This window comes from Anser cygnoides, chromosome 5 (assembly GCF_040182565.1).
Source record: "Anser cygnoides isolate HZ-2024a breed goose chromosome 5, Taihu_goose_T2T_genome, whole genome shotgun sequence".
Classification (NCBI taxonomy): domain Eukaryota; kingdom Metazoa; phylum Chordata; class Aves; order Anseriformes; family Anatidae; genus Anser; species Anser cygnoides.
In genome coordinates this window covers 19,618,090-19,633,650 of record NC_089877.1, presented here as the reverse complement: position 1 = coordinate 19,633,650, position 15,561 = coordinate 19,618,090, and the positions used below count along the sequence as shown (strand labels likewise).

Sequence of the window (15,561 nt, the reverse complement as noted above, 5' to 3'; positions counted from 1 at the left end):
CCTCCCATGGTGACCGGAGGAGGCTGACTAAAGGCCCAGGTGAAAATTGAATGGGTTGGTGCCAGAGCTTCCCTCCATACCTGTGCTCTTTCCATCAGGACCACAGGGATGGTATGAAGGTCCCATCCTGGTCCCCACCAGCTTTTTTCTTAGAAATGCTGATAGGATCAGTGTTAGAAATGAGATTAGAAGACTGAATTTGAACATTTTGTTTCAACTAAATGGATTAACTTTTGGGTTTGGTACAGCCAAGCATCCACGTTCCCCCTCAGCAGCATAACCATGAAGTCATTGTTCAGAAATGTTTCTTCCCTCTTCTTAAAGCTCCTTAGTCTTCACAATTTTAATACGCTGTTGGGCTAAACATTAAGTCATTAAAATTCTTTAAAGATTTTTCTTTCTTCTCTTGAACTGTGAGGAGGATAAAGGGTTTTGTAAGGGTTATGGTGTTATGGCTAAATTAGAGGTGTTTGTGTCTCAGCTGACCTTTCCCTACAATTGTTACTTTATTGATGAATTAACACAGCTGCAGGACTTCTTTGGTGCAAGGCACCCAATCATGCAACTCTTTCTAGGTCTGTTTCCTAAGTATAACTTGTCAGGACCCAGAAGAGTTAATTACAACCAAATTCAGACTGGTTTAGACTACAGCTTCATTGTATGCCTGGTTTGCTTCAGGCCAGATGCTGCCAGTGGGGAGGTTCAGCTCCAGACCTCTGCACAGGTGCTAGCCCTTCCTTGCAGGTACTGGTGCTTCCCTGTTCCTCTGGGGGAAACCAGTCTGCAAGCTGGAAATGAAAAGCTCTTTGTAGGGTCCCTCAGCTAGGTTGCTAGATTCCCGGAGAATACAAAGGGAAGAAAATGTGCTGATAAAGACAGGACCATGGTGCTCCTGGCATATGCCAGGCACAGCTTGACATTATAGATACGTAGCAACAGCAGGAGCTAGTGTCAAATTGTGGTGAAAGGGTACAGCCCTGCTCTCCTCTTCTGGTGTCACATCTAGCAATCAGAGAGCCACAGGGTGAGCTGGTTTGGCAGGTTACCCTGCTGCTTGGGAAGACGAGCTTGTTTTCCAAGGAGTGGCAGAGCTGCTGAATCACAGCGGCAGGCAGCAAACGTGGCACCTGTGCAGTAGGGCCTGCCAGCCCCCGGCAGCTTCAGGATGTGGTAAGAGCTATGGTTGAGGGGTTAATGGTACACGGTGATGATGAAATGTGCTCGGCTTCAGCTGATGGGGTGATGGTTACTGAACAGGCTGTTCATTGTTGAATTTGCATTCTACTGTATGTTGAGGAAGTGGCCAAGTTGTATGATTAGAGGGATCCAACAGAAGCCTCTGGAAGTGCCCCAGGCAGCTACCATCACAAAGTTAAGATACTGACATTTACAATATCGGGAACTACCCATTCAGTAAAACACTACAAAGCTTCAGGTCACAGACCATGACTATAAGTTATGAGTTTCCCTGACAGCAGTCAGTTGTAGTATTTACAAAGTAATGTGAAAGCAAAGTAAATACAAAGCAACTTTCTAGTAGCTGCTACTGCTAATGTCCCAAACCTTTCCAGAATGGAGATGGCAGTGATAAAGCCCTTGAAAATTAGGCGTGTGTCAATGTAAACATCATCCTGCCCCTTCTGAGCTCTCATCCATCCCTTACATTCAGGGCGCGTTTGTTCAGAATATAGGATGTGTCAACAACAGCAGAGTTTAACACCACTTTATTGCAAAGTCAAAATTTATACTTAGGAGAGCTATACTGCATAGTAGCAATTTACAAATGTTTTATACTCAAACAGTTAATCCCCTCTCTGGATAATACCTCTGGTGCTTGCTAAAGGTTTTGACCTCACCATCCTTTTAACAATCTAGTTGCTCATCCTAAGGATGCCATTTAACATTGTGCTCTCATTTATCCATTATTTATACCTGTAAACCATTCCTGACTATTATCTCCCTGCTCATTTTCCTGTGCAGAGTCTTTCCCACAGACTTTCATCAACAACTGAGAATACAACAAGCACTGCCTCACTTTATATGGTGAAATCTCTATTTGCTGTATTCTGTACAAGTACTCCCTGCTAGAATAAAAAATTCTCATAGAATCACAGAATCATTTAAGTTGGAAGAGACTTCCAAGATCACCTAGTCCAACCTATGACCTAACACTAACGTGACACAGACAAACAAACAAATGAAATAGATACAGTGAAAGAAGAGAGAAAGGACACAGTTAAAACGTGGAACAGTCTATAGAGCCTTCTGGGCTGAGCATCAGCTGAAATAATGAATGAAGAAACAATGTCCCATTTCACCCACTTCACATTGATTGTCTTGAGAATGCACTTTATTTATTTATTTATTTATTTAACTAAAGAAAATATGCTTGCATGAAAAAGAAAACAAAACGAGGGTCTATGCCCAGAGGCCTAACTGCACAGTTCTATGGCTGAGCAAATGCATTTCATGCTGCTGTGTTTTGACCATATGTTTGTGACACATTAAGATCACATGCATCTGTAATTACTGCAGCTGTACTGACTTACTCAGGCAGAATAAGATGATCGTGTGCCTGACCCAGCTGTCACCAATCTTTCTAATAGAAGCAAACCACCAACCCCACAGCTTGGATAGGGCTTCTGTTCACAGAGGTTTTGTGAAATAATGATGTACCACTATATGCTGAAGAGTAAAATGAGCAAGGGTGGCTCCTAGCAGTGTAAAGCATGTTGTGACTCAATCCTTGGGAGAACCAGCAAAGCCTACAGAAAGCACAGGAAACTGTTGCCAAAAGTTGGTGAGCTGGTAGGAAAGATGTAGGAACAAGAAGAAAGCTGACGCTGCGTCCAGCCTTTTATGCAACTAGAATTATGAAACTAAGTACCTGAGCAGCTGGCAAAAGTTTCTGCTGCATGAGTGTCTGTCTGAAGTGCAAAGGTCAGGGCATGTTAGCCTGTTTGCAGCTATTATATATATGCTATTATATACAAATCTGGTGGCTACCTTTTCTTTGGAAGCAAGCATCTTCACCTATCTTTCACACATTCATTATAAACCACAGCTCTCTGCCTCCATTCAGAGAAAGCACGTGCTACCTTCATAATCCCTAGGAAAGGCAAAAGCTAGCATGATGGGGAATTGGCTTGGGTGAGCCTGGATCCTGCCATACCCTCTTCAGCTACTTGCTCACACCTTTGATAAAGACCCGCTAGCACCGTGCTGTTACAGTGCTGCGGTGTAGTAGCAGAGCAGACTTCCACGAGCCTCTGTGGGAGATAGATCCGGCTGCCCTGGCACACAGAGGCAGGAGAATGGGGGTGCTTTATGTGTCTGTGATGTCGTTTGAAAAGGAAAACAGCAGGCTTTCCTGGCTCTGCTACTGTGCTGGGAAGAGATGTCAAGAAGATGGGAGATGCAGGAGCTGGGACTTGCAGCTGGGTTGCCCATTTGCTCTAGGACGTAACCCTCTCTGCACAGTGCACCTTCATTTACAGCTAGGCAGACATCTTATATACGCACTGTGAGCATAAACACCATTGTGAACCCTAAACCAAACCAAAACAACAAAAAAACAACAACAAAAACCCCACAAGCTGTGAAGGACAGAACTGCCACTCTGGTATCTGCTGGCGAGCCTGATGGCTCAGGCTCAGCAGAGCCCCTTTCACCTTCGTTCCCAGGACACCTGAGGACAAACCAGAGAAGGGGGACCAAAAAGAGTCGTGGGTAGTGACCAGGCCGCTACTGCTGCCAAAAAATACACCACTTGCATTGCAATTTCAGCAACTGGTGCCGTCCCCAGGTCTTTTTGCCCCGAGAAGTGTCACCACAGGCAAAGTGCCCAAGGTGCCCAGGAGGGGCGTCATGCCAGGGCCTTTTGGAAAACTGGAGGGCTGCCCTGGGGGGTGAGGGGGCAGCAGTGCTCACCAGCAGCCTGGGCAGAGGCAGTTTGAGAGGCTTTGTGAGGGAAGGCAGCAGGCATCCTGGCTGTGTTTGTGCCTCAGAGAAAGCATTTGTTTTTTGTTTTTTTTTTTTTTTTTCTGGTAAAAAGTTTGTCAGTTCGTCAGGGCATGAAACCGTTGTTTTTGTCTCAGTTGTGGCAAGAAAACTGAAGTACGCCTGCTTGTTTGGTTATTTGTTGTTCCAGGCTTCCCAGCCAAGGTCCCTTGTCTGCTCACAGCACCCCAAGCTGGGTTTTGAAGCTGCTGCCTCAGGCCAGGTCCGGGCGGTGAAACACGGCTTCTGGTCTCGGGCCCAGCCCCCTGATCCCCCTTTTTTGCCGCTTTTTACACTTTGATTTATTCCGAGGCGCTTCGGTACAACACGCCTCTAAATCTCGGGTGAAATTCACCAAGTTCGAGACAAGAAAAACGAACCTCTGGAGAATGCGGGCATCGATCCCGCTACCTCTCGCATGCTAAGCGAGCGCTCTACCATTTGAGCTAATTCCCCAGCCCTGCTGCCGCCTCCTCCCCGCCTCCCCACAGGTTCTCGCCCCACCCCCGTGCGCGCGCCGTGCGCTTGTTGTCAGGCAGTTTGGCGCCCGTGCGGCGCCCGGGGGGGGCGTGGCTCCGTGCGCCGACCAATGGCGAGCCCCGGGGGGCAAGGCCGAAGGGAGAGCGCCACCACAGGCACCCGCCCCTCCCGCGGCGGCCTCCTGCCGGGTCCGGGCAGCTCAGCTCCGGATTGGACGGGAAGGGCTTTTTATTTTTTTTAAAAAAAGAGGCATCCGTTCTTCCGATTGGGCGGGAGGAACGCCTGTCATTGTGACGTCACCGTGTTGCTAAGTGGGGAAGGTGGGAATCGAGACGCACCCGCCCCGTGTGCTGACTGGCCGGCAACAACCCGAGAGCCCGCCCCCGCGCCCCTGCCCACCCCGTCACAACGCCGTGAGCGAGCGACTGACACCCGCGAATCCCCCAATGAGCGACCGAGCCTCGCTCGGGGCCCAATAGCAACAGCGCGTGGCGCGGCGGGGGGCGGCGCCGGGGCGGGATGATTGGCAGGCGGGGCGGACGGAGCGGAGGGCTGGCAGGAGCTGCTATGCCCGCCATCTTGGAGCGGCGGTGATGGTGGCGAGCGGAGCCCTGCCCGCCTGAGCGGAGCCAGCCGGGGCCGTGAGGCGGAGGGACGCGCTTCGCCGAGGTACGGCGGCTCCGGCGGCGCCTCGCGGCTCCCTCCGGTTCCCCTCAGGGAGCCGCCGCCTCGCTGCTGCCCCTCCCGCGCCTGCCCGGGCCTGGCGCCTGCCCCGCTCCGGGAGAGGGGGGCTGCGGGCGCCCCTCAGGCAGCGCCGGGCTCGCGGGAGCCCTCAGGCCCGCTGCGCCGCCAAGGCGCCCTCACGCGGGCCCCGCTGGGGTCTCCGAGCCGAGGCCGGGCCTGGCGGGCCGCGGCCGGGGGGTGTCGCGGGCCTGGGCGCGGCGGGGAGGGCCCGGGCCGCGCCGGGGGGAGCGGTGCTCGCCCGCCGCCTGCTGCTGCCCTGGGCTCCCTCAGCGGCTCCTCGAGGGGTGGTTTTAGGGGGTCGGCGGGGTTTGCTTCCCCAGCTCCGGGAACCCGGCGGCCGGGGGGGTTTCCCCCGGGCCGCCCAGCGGCTGCCCCCGGCACCACCCGCAGCTCTGAAGGGGGTGAAGTGGCCCCCAGCAGCGGGGGAGGTGTCCGGTGACCCCCTGCAGCCCCGTGTCCTGCTGCTGTGAATTGCAGAACTTTCCTCTCGCTTCGCTGCTAACTCTTGGGTGCTGACACAGAAACGCCTTGCTGATACCTACCTTCGCATTCGCTTTCCTTCTCTAAACTCAGTTGCTCGGGATTCCTGTAAGGATGTTGTGTTGTTGTTGGTTGTTTTTTCTTTTTCTTTTTTTTTTGGCAGCTTTTTTAAATTAGAATTTACTAAGAGTGTGGCAGTGTTTGGGGAAGTTTTAGCTCCTGTTCAATACATCTGGCAAAAATCTGACTTTGACCCAGCCGGTTTTGGTGTTTTTGTTTTACTTTAATGGTTAAAATGAACCTGTCACTTCACCTATTTTTGTGTTACTTTAATGGCTAAAATCTTCTGTAAGCACGAGAGGGGGTTAGAGTTGCATCTTGTGTCTCTGTGACATAAATACAGGTGGGAGGAAAGTCAGGATCTTCCCTGTCAGGACAAATGTTATTTAAGTAGCAACGCACCCATTCAAAGTTTCCTGCTGTTCTAATTTAGGAAATGTCTTGGGAGTGGAAGAATACAAGAAACTTAGGGGTGGTTTAGAAGCTCTAGGAGATTTGCCTTGAAACATGTTGGCAGCTCAAAAGTGGAAGGTTGCATCACTTGTTGCTTGTAGTGAGACTAATAAAGTGTACTTCAGTGGAAGGAATCTAAGCCTACTGTAAGAGTATGTGTTGTTCCTTTTAAATGCTGAACGCTAAGCTGGTTTAGTTTCCAGATAGTAAGCATATACAGTAGCTTGTGAACTGCACAAATACCAAATCCCTTTTCTTTTTCTGGCATGCTGAAAGGTAGGAACTCTCCCTGTTACAGTAATTACCTGGAACCCCAAAGTTTTTAAGCTGCAATGTGTATCTTCCGTACAGCGTGTATTCTAGTAGGAGTTTGTCTGATTACTTAGCTCCGTGTTACTTCTTTGTGCTCTCATTAATGAGGCATAGACTAACTGTAGCTTGCAAGAGTCTTTATTATGCAAATCTAACAGAACACTACCGAATTGTTTCAATATATAACTTGTTGATGAGGCTCCATGCAGATGTGGTAACCAGTCAGTGTGGTAAGTTCTTCAGTTTGTAATTTTACGTACTTTTTTAAATGCACTTACTGATTAGTTTCCTTCACCTATGATGTTGGTTGAACATAGATAATATGTTTTTACTTCCTTTCTGTATGAAAAACAGAATTCTTATGCAGTATTGAATGCTGTAATTCTGAGTTACTAAAGGAATTTATCTTCTAATGCTACTAGAAGACTATTTTGGAGAGAAGAACTACTGAAGAGTTCAACAATGAAATTAAGGAAAACACCAAGCTGGAGTGAAACTTACAGTTCAGAAATTCAGTAAAAGCAGCCTGTTTAATCGTAATGTTTTTAAGCAAGGTAGAGTGTTATAACTTCTTAGAAAGTAAAGTAGATTTATATGTAAACTGCAGTGGCTGTAATGTCTCTGGATTCTTTTAAATATAAATTAGTCATTGTTATTCCATTATGGAATTAAAGATATTTAATAGTTTGTGTGCATTTTCAGAGTTGCCTACAAACTGTTCATTGTACTTCCACAGCAATCAGAGCAAGCAATCAGAGAATCAGATGATGATCAGAGAGTGATATTCAAGTGGCTTAAATAGAAGGGAATCTGAATTTAGCAGTATTATAGCAGAAAACGATGTATGTAATTTTAGTATTAACAGATGGTTAGAGAGTGAACTCTAGTGCTGTGGCTCAATAGCTTTGCTTCTCTACTCAGCTTAAGCTTAAAGTGCACGTACTATGATGCACTAAACAGCTGGCTCAAAAACAACCAGTATGGGACTGAAACATTAGTCAGAAGAGAGAAATGCTTTGAAGAGCTGTTTGGTCCACTTGCCTTTCTCCCCACTGATGATGTCCTCTTTTGTCCAAGTCCTCAAAAAGCCTTGAAATTTTTTTTTTTAACCTCAGGAGGTAGTTAAGAAAATCACTATATCACTATATTGAGATATTTTGTGTTCTAGCTTCAGTGTTCCAGCACGCCATGCAGCATCCTTGCAGGTAGTAGGCTTGACGATTAATTTCTTACACCTAACTGGGCTCATTCACAGTCTTTCGAAGCTGTGATGGAAACTGCAGCTTCTATGCAGCTTCAGAGCAGCAGAAGAGGTGCTATTATGAGTGTAGTGGTCTAATTCCATAAGCTAGGATGTTTTAAGCCTGTCATCTGTCACCTAGGTCTGGCTATTGTAGTAGCATTTTCATCTGTGACTGTTAAGATTTCCGTATATTGTATTTTACTTCACGTGGCAGGTTTAGGAGTCCTGTGTTATCATGAAATAAACGCCATGTCCATGTTCATAGAAGACCGTGTTTGGTTGGATTTTCTCAAGAGCAAGATGTGGAGCCATTGTTTCTGGCAAAACTTTCCCCAGTAATAAAACAAGTAGGGGTAGAAGAAAAATAGTATGTTTCTTGTCCTAACTTTTGTCAGATTGGAGGAGAAGAGCAAGGGACTTGGGAAGTTATTGATCATGTTAGATGCTGATATTTTCAGGGTGGGAGGCAAACCGGAAAGATCAACCAGAAAATATGTAGAGAGCACGAACAGAACATTGGAAGCTCTGTATCTCGTGTTTAAGCATTTTCGTGATGTGTCAATGTTCCAGCATCTGTTGTAGAAACCATATGCTACCAAGCAACTGAAGTAAAATGTTTTCCTGCCCTTGGATATTACGTGCAGCTCTATAGCTAGCTTGGGACACTTTTCAGGAATCTGGGTAAACTGAAGTGATAGGATCAGGGTGACGTTTGGTATAAGCTGCTAACAGCTTGCTCATGGCCCTTCTAGGGCTAATAGCATTTTGGTAACAGTGCTTCATGCTAAATTGGAGGAAAAAAAATCTGTTGTTGAATACAACAATTGTCAAGAACTTGTTTTTTTTTTTTTTTTTAATAGCTTCCATAAGGTGCAGAGAAGCATATTTGAAGTGGTGTATGTAATTTGGAGTGTGTGGGGAAAGCGCCTGCAGTATATAGCAGCCCTTGACTGTTGTTTTGTGTTGCTCTTCCCTTCTGTAGTCCTCCCATAGTCCTGTTAAACAGACCTATCTGTTCCTCTTCCACGGGACTTAAAAACGTGGGGTGCTCAGTGACAGGATTTGTGCCTTTGGTGAAGAGAATACCGAGAGGACTTGAGCGTACAGTTGTATGAACTGTGAAGCTGTAATACATGGCACAGAGATGAGAGTGTATGCTGTCTCTGCCTCTAAATATAACTGAAAGAATTGAAACTATTATTTGATAGTAGCAGCAATCTGTTGTTGCAGGGGGTGAGGGACCGAGTAAAAGACTGCAGGGTTATTTTAGGCTTTGTTGGCAAAATGGGTAAGAGCATCTGTGAAACCGATAGTTCAATCTTAACCAAATCCTCGCTGTGTTGTAAAAGGAGGCAGATTTAAAAAAGAAAAAAGCAGAAACTGCCTGATAGTGAGATTTGTGGGTTAATTTCCTTGAAGTCTTGAGACTGTTCCTATTCCATTTTGGATGTAGGTGTTTCCAAGCATTTGTATACAGTCTAAGTTACACTTATGCAGGGCGATAGAGTACACGGCCTAGTGGTCTCCTTTCTGTGCCCATTGGGTCTTCTGGAAACTGAAAGGCTGTAGGCCAGCTCTTGTTTGTTGTGCCAGAAGATGCTCCTAAAAGCAAAGCAAACCCTAAAGCCTTTTTATGATGACCAAGGTCCCGGGTGAGGCTTTGTGCAAGAGCCCTGTGATTGCCTGCGGGGTAATGATGGGGTTGGGGTTGAGGATGGAAACTTTCAGGTGTTTTCAGCAAAAATTAGTGGTCATTTATAATGAGGTTATTAAATATATTCCAAAATATAGCACTTCTTGTGTTTAAAGCATTCTCATTGTTACAATGTCTTGAGTGAATCCTAGATATCTTTTTATCCCTGCTACACAGTGCCGCCGTCGCCTCCTTCAGTGGAGAAAGCAGAATCTCCAACCAGATTCCTATATGCAAGTAAGAGGTTTTTGTGCAAACTTAGCTTCTTAGAGAGGTTTTTGGAGCAAATCTTGTAATTTGACAAACTTGCGATCTATAAAATCACAGAATGGTTTAGGCTGGAAGGGACATTAAGGATCATCCAGTTGCAGCCCCCTGCCACGGACAGGGACACCCCCCACCAGCCCAGGCTGCCCCCATCCCTATCCAGCCTGGCCTTAGGCACTGCCAGGGATGGGATGTCCACAGCTTCTTTGGGCAGCCTGTGCCAGGGCCTCACCACCCTCAGAGTAAAGAAATTCCTCCTAATGTCTAATCTAAACCTACCCTCTTTTAGTTTAAAACTGTTTCATTTTTTCCTGGCACTATCTGCCTGTTAAAAGTTGCTGTCCATCTCTTTTTATAAGCCCCCCTTTAGTACTGAAAGGCTGCAGTGAGGTCCCCCTGGAGCCTTCTCTTCTTCAGGGTGAACAGCCCCAGCTCTCTCAGCCTTTCTTCACAGGAGAGGTGCTCCAGCCCTCTGAGCATCTTCATGGCTTTCCTCTGGACTTGCTCTGATACATCCATGTCCTTCTTATATCAGAGGCCCAAGAGCTGAACGCAGGGCTCCAGGTGGGGTCTCACAAGAGCAGAGCAGATGGGCAGAATCCCTTCCCTCGCCCTGCTGGCCGCACTTCTGATGCAGCCCAGGACACGGTTGGCTTTCTGGGCTGCAAGTGCATGTTGCTGGCTCATGTTGAGCTTCTCATCCACCACCACCCCCAGGTCCTTCTCCTCAGAGCTGCTCTCAATCTGTTCTCCATCCAGCCTGGATTTGTGCTTGGGATTGCCCAGGCACAGGACCTTGCCCTTGGCCTTGTTGAACTCCGTGAGGTTCACACAGGCCTACCTCTCCAGCCTGTCCAGGTCTTTCTGGATGGCATCCCTTCCCTCCAGCATGCCAGCCACACCACGTATATTGGGAAGGTGCTTTCTGTAAGTGTACATTACGCTGCTCTAGAGGAGTGAAGCATGAGACCCTCGTCTGCTGACAGGTGATGTGCACTTGTCGCTTATGTTAGTGCCCTAATTGAGAGGATGACACATTTTCACATTTTTCCTGTGAAATACACTGTAAAGTTACCTTTAAAATAGACCAAGGGTTGTCTTGGCGTGTTCTTCGTACTCCTATGGTGGTATTTTGATCAGTTTTAAATCTAAAATGCTCAGCTAGGAACTTCAGGACTGGTTTGATCTATAGTAGTTGACATTATTTCTTTCACTACTGCCTTGACAGACTTCTCAGATGGCTGTGTCTTTGCAACCTGTCCCATCAGGAAAATAACTAGTGGATTACATTTGCTTGAAAAGTTCAGCTATTCACCAAACACCTTGAAAAACGATGGAAAGTCTCTAGACTGATAAAATAAAGCCCTAGCTGTGGCAGGTGTAGACCCAGTTCTGGGTGGGTGGGTTTCCTGCTGATGGTGTAAGTGGTCTGCATCTACAGGACAGCAACTGCCTTACCTTTTGCCTGCGTACCTTCCAGGTGGAAGTCTGTTTGGAGACTGTAACAGCACAGGGATTGCATTCCCACCTTCTGTGTTTCTTTGTTTATTTCTTTCTGGCTGCTATGAAGGCCGAATTTGTCACTGCTCATGATGCTCTCTGTGGGCTCTCGGCATTTTGGTAACTTTTCCTGCCTGTGAGTGACAGCCGTAGGAGTTACGCTGAACCTGGCTATGAAGTAGCCAGTTCTTGGCTGGGGCAAGCAAGCATTTATCAGAGGATCCTTCCATGCATGTACTTATTGCTGATAGTGGGCTCTTTGTGACTTCAAACCACCTTGTATTTAATGGCAAAAAGATGTGTGCTGAACATTGTGCTTATATTAAATTTGTCCGATCTTCCCGAAAATCAAGTGGGTAGTAAAGGTGCCATTAGCATGAGGTCCTCATTTCTTAATGGTCACCATGAAACTAAACGTGGCTCTTGATGCTGCCTGCCTTTACTGTAGTGATGAGCATCCTGGTTTTGTTTTAGCAAGTGGGGCTTCAAAGCACAGAAAGAGATGAAGTTTTAAAGGCAAAGCAGATGGAGGTCTGGTAGTTGGTGAAACGTGGTGTAAGACCACTGCACAGCTTGGGCTCTGCAGGTTGTAAGAAAGAAGGTAATTGCTGTCACAGCTGTTAGTTGGCAGTAGCATTTAGCACTTAGCTGCAGGATAGTCATAAAAATTAAAACCTTACAATTGTTTTAATGTTACCAAGTCCTTCCTGTTACTTTACCAGTGGTTATGGGATGTCTTTCTTCATTTAAAAGGGGATATACTTTGCTATCAGACCGTGAAAGTCGTGTTATATCTGTAGTTCTTTAGCTGTATTGTTGTCCAGGTCAAGACAGTCTTAGAGTCACGATCCAAAAGTTTATAAACTTTTTTTGTAAGAACAATACTGTATGACTGGGGACTGAACTTAAAACTTTACTTGTTCTCAGCCCGTTACAAATATTTGATTGCTTTTATTTGTCAGTAGATGTGCCAGGTGCCATTGCATTGCTTATTAGTATGATTTTAGTCATGGGTGGGGACGGACACTTTCCTACCATGGAAGTGTGTTCAAATGTGCTCTTCTGCTGTCCTTGCATCTCAAAACATGTATACCTGAAAAAAGAACCTTGCCAGGGCTGAGTGGAGTACTAGCTACACCTAACCTGGGTGCTTTGATTCAAAAACACAAATTATAAATCCAAATTAATCCCTAACTCTCTACTAACTGAATAGGAAATTGTTCCTGAGATTGGACTCATAGGGATGGGATATCAAAGGTAAACAGTCTTAAAAATAAAATAAAATTCTGCACCTCTCTGTGGTTGTCTGTGAAAAATGACTCAAATTCCACAACCCCTGTAGGTTGTTTCCTATCTTTTGTAGTATAGGAAACACCTGTGTGTGTGTGACATGTTTTGCAGTATAGGAAACTGGCTTCCTTCTAGTGCACAACAGAATGCAGTGATGCTGAAGTTCTTCCACGGTAGCTTGTTCTTTGAACTACACTGACCCAATCCTCCTTTACTCCACACTCAAGGTTTCTTAAAATTACCTCCAGCTTTTCAGAGAAACGTGCAAGCTGTAAGGCTGGTGACCAGAATGCAATGGAGTTGCTTTTTTCTACCCTGAGGTGGTGGCCCTGTGCAGCCAAGAATTAAATTCTTAGTGGATGTAGGAAACGTAACCACAGCGCTGATCCTCACCATCGTGACAGGGCAGGTTGCAGGTTATGTCAGTGTCTGTAACATATTTGTTGGGAATGGTGAACGCTATGATTGTGGTGATTAAGGTGGTCTTTGGAAATGTGAATTAGAATAGGATAGTTGGGTTGGAAGGGGCCTTCATAGATCATCTAGTCCAACTGCCTGATGCTGCAGCGCTGAATTGGTGACCGAGGTTACGTATTGGATCTACTAAGTGGCACGATGCAAGTAAAAATGGTAGATTCATTTTACTGTCCATGTCTTTTGTAGAGAAATGTCTCAATTGTATTATAGAAAACCTGGAAGAACAGCTAGTGAATCCAAGGTGGCAGTTGAAAATACAGAAATGAAATATGGAGAGAAATAGATGGTGTATTTTTCTTCCTTTTTTTTTTTTTTAATTGCAGCTAAACCTGCTACAAAGCTTTGTTCTTAGGCTTTCAAGCATTTCACGTTAACTTCTGAGGATAGTTTCAAAACTGTAATGATCCTTAACAAAGTTGCCTTGCTGCTTGTTGTACTACTGGTGACTTAACTTTATGGGATGGTCATAAGATTTGCCAAAATCTGTGTGAAAGTATAAAAGACTAAGGTTAGATCTTCAGTAAATAGACTTCTGAGTTTTTACTTAGCAGGAAATACTTTTTTTGAGGGAGAGAGGGTATATCTTGTAATACTGTTATGAAATGGTGAAGTATTTAAGTTCTGGGCTAGCATTTGAAATGGCTTGCGTTCTTTGAGACTCTTCTCTCCAAATGCATGAGTAGGCCTATAGGCCAGAAGCAGCAGTGCTGCTTTCAGTAACTGTTTGCCCTGCCTTTGGGTTAATGGTAACATTAATTCAGTGTTTCCTACTTACGGAGTGTAAAGTAACACTTGTAGGGTGGAGTTGAGGCCTCTTCTTACACTGGGAGGAAACAGAGGTTGGTAGCTAGAGAGAAAGGGGCTTGGAGAAAGGGAAGGCTGATAGAGTATTGTAGTTAGTTACCGTGTTGGAGCCTAGTCTTGAGAGGGAGAGGAGCTTGGAGAAAATCAGAGAGGAGACAGCCAAATGAAATGTTTCCTCAAGTATTTCAATTAGGGCCACAGCAAGAAAAACTTTGTATCCCTAGCCCGTGGCATGTTGCTTGAAAGGGCTTACTTTGTCTGCTTGCACTTCATGATATTGCTCAGTTGATCACTTCTGTGTCAAGATTTGAGAGTGTGAAAATAATCTCCCTTTGAAAAAAAAAATCTTTTCCTTCTAAATCGCTACTGCATGTTTGAGGAGGACTTGCCCTGTAGTCTGCTTGTTGCTACTGTGACGGAGTTCTGAAAGGTGCCATGTAGCAACTAAACTCTTCTAATGATCCAGTGAGAAGAGTTGAAACAGCCTTAAAAAGATTTTGAAGACCACTGAGGAAACAGTAGGTTTTACATTTTGATTTACGATGTGGCTTTTTCGTTATACGTAGGATGTGTGTTGCAGGTAGAAGAAGGTACCTTACTCTGTTTGGCAATGACAGTTTTTCTGGTGGTGTCAAAATGGAAGAGTTGCATGGGGAAAGCATACATTCCCTCAGTGGAGGCACCAACTGCACCTGTGTCTGGGAAATGTGGTGTAACTGCAATGTGCACACCCTGTAAAAGCACGGTGTGCTGAAACTCAAGATACTGAAGTGGTTTGCTCTAAAATACGAATTACCTGGGGAGTAGGGGCAAGGGGGAAGAAGGAGAACTTAACAGCCGCTTCAAACCCTGTGCAAGATGCCTTCTCAGCGATTGTCCATTATTTTGCTGGTTTTCAAACTTCTTCTAGAACTTATTTTTGGTGATACTCCAGAAAATAGCCATTCATTGAACTTATGTAAGAGACTTGGTGAGATATTCTGATTCAAAGCAGTTTTTCTTAGTTTGGTAAGCTGAATCTCAGCAAAGTCAAGCTAATCATGCCTCTATCTGCACTTTCACTGTGTAGTTCTAAATGCCTGCCATTTAAATAATGTGGGGGAAGGGGCTGTGCTAGTAGTTTTATGTTACAAAAGTTGGTGGTAAAATGCTTGTGGAGGATATTGAACTTCTCTTCAGTTGTTAATCCTTGAGTTGTAAGGTAACCTATCTATTTGCATCCAGTGCTTCACTGACATTCTGCGTGCAGTGAAATTATTTTCCCTCTTCCAACTACTTCACCTTCAGTATGTCCACAGAGACTGACACACAGTTCTGTAGACTGTTCCCCTGTATATACTTAGTTCTGTGAAGGAAAGGAGGGTGTTTGTACTTGGGGTTAAAGGTTGAACTAAAACTATAATGTCAGCACTAAACTAGGAAAGATTCCAAACGGTGCTAAAGCATTTGTCTAAATGCAGATACCAACGTTTAGGTAAGCAAATGTGGTAAAGTAGCATCATTTTCCTTGTATCCAGGTGACCATCACTATATTTTATTTCCCTTGCTTGACAGATACATTGGAATAACTTTCTTTTTTTTAAATTTTGTACTAGGGGCTGTGTTGATAAGCAAGGAAACTGAAGGGATTGTAGAAAAAAGCGTAGAGAGGACCCAAGCTTTTTGGTGCATAAATTCCAGATTAGGAATCCGCTTCCTCAAGTGGAAGTAAAAATCAAGGATTTATTTTAACCTGCTTAAATTGCAGATTAAAAGAGGA

At 45.4% G+C, this 15,561-nt stretch overlaps 1 protein-coding gene and 1 non-coding gene across 6 annotated transcripts in view; one reads left to right on the top strand and one right to left on the bottom strand.

Moving 5' to 3' along the window:
- Positions 1–4,382: 4,382 nt before the first annotated feature.
- TRNAA-AGC (transfer RNA alanine (anticodon AGC)) lies at positions 4,383–4,455 on the bottom strand. Its single transcript has one exon. It is a non-coding gene; the product is annotated as a tRNA-Ala (tRNA).
- Positions 4,456–4,991: 536 nt separating this feature from the next.
- Positions 4,992–15,561, top strand: part of PPP6R3 (protein phosphatase 6 regulatory subunit 3) — a 59,461-nt gene continuing 48,891 nt past the window's right edge. For all 5 annotated transcript variants that reach the window (XM_048058635.2, XM_048058634.2, XM_048058633.2 and 2 more), the window contains exon 1: positions 4,992–5,148. The gene's annotated coding sequence lies outside the window, so the exon portion shown is untranslated. The remainder of the gene's footprint in view (positions 5,149–15,561) is intronic.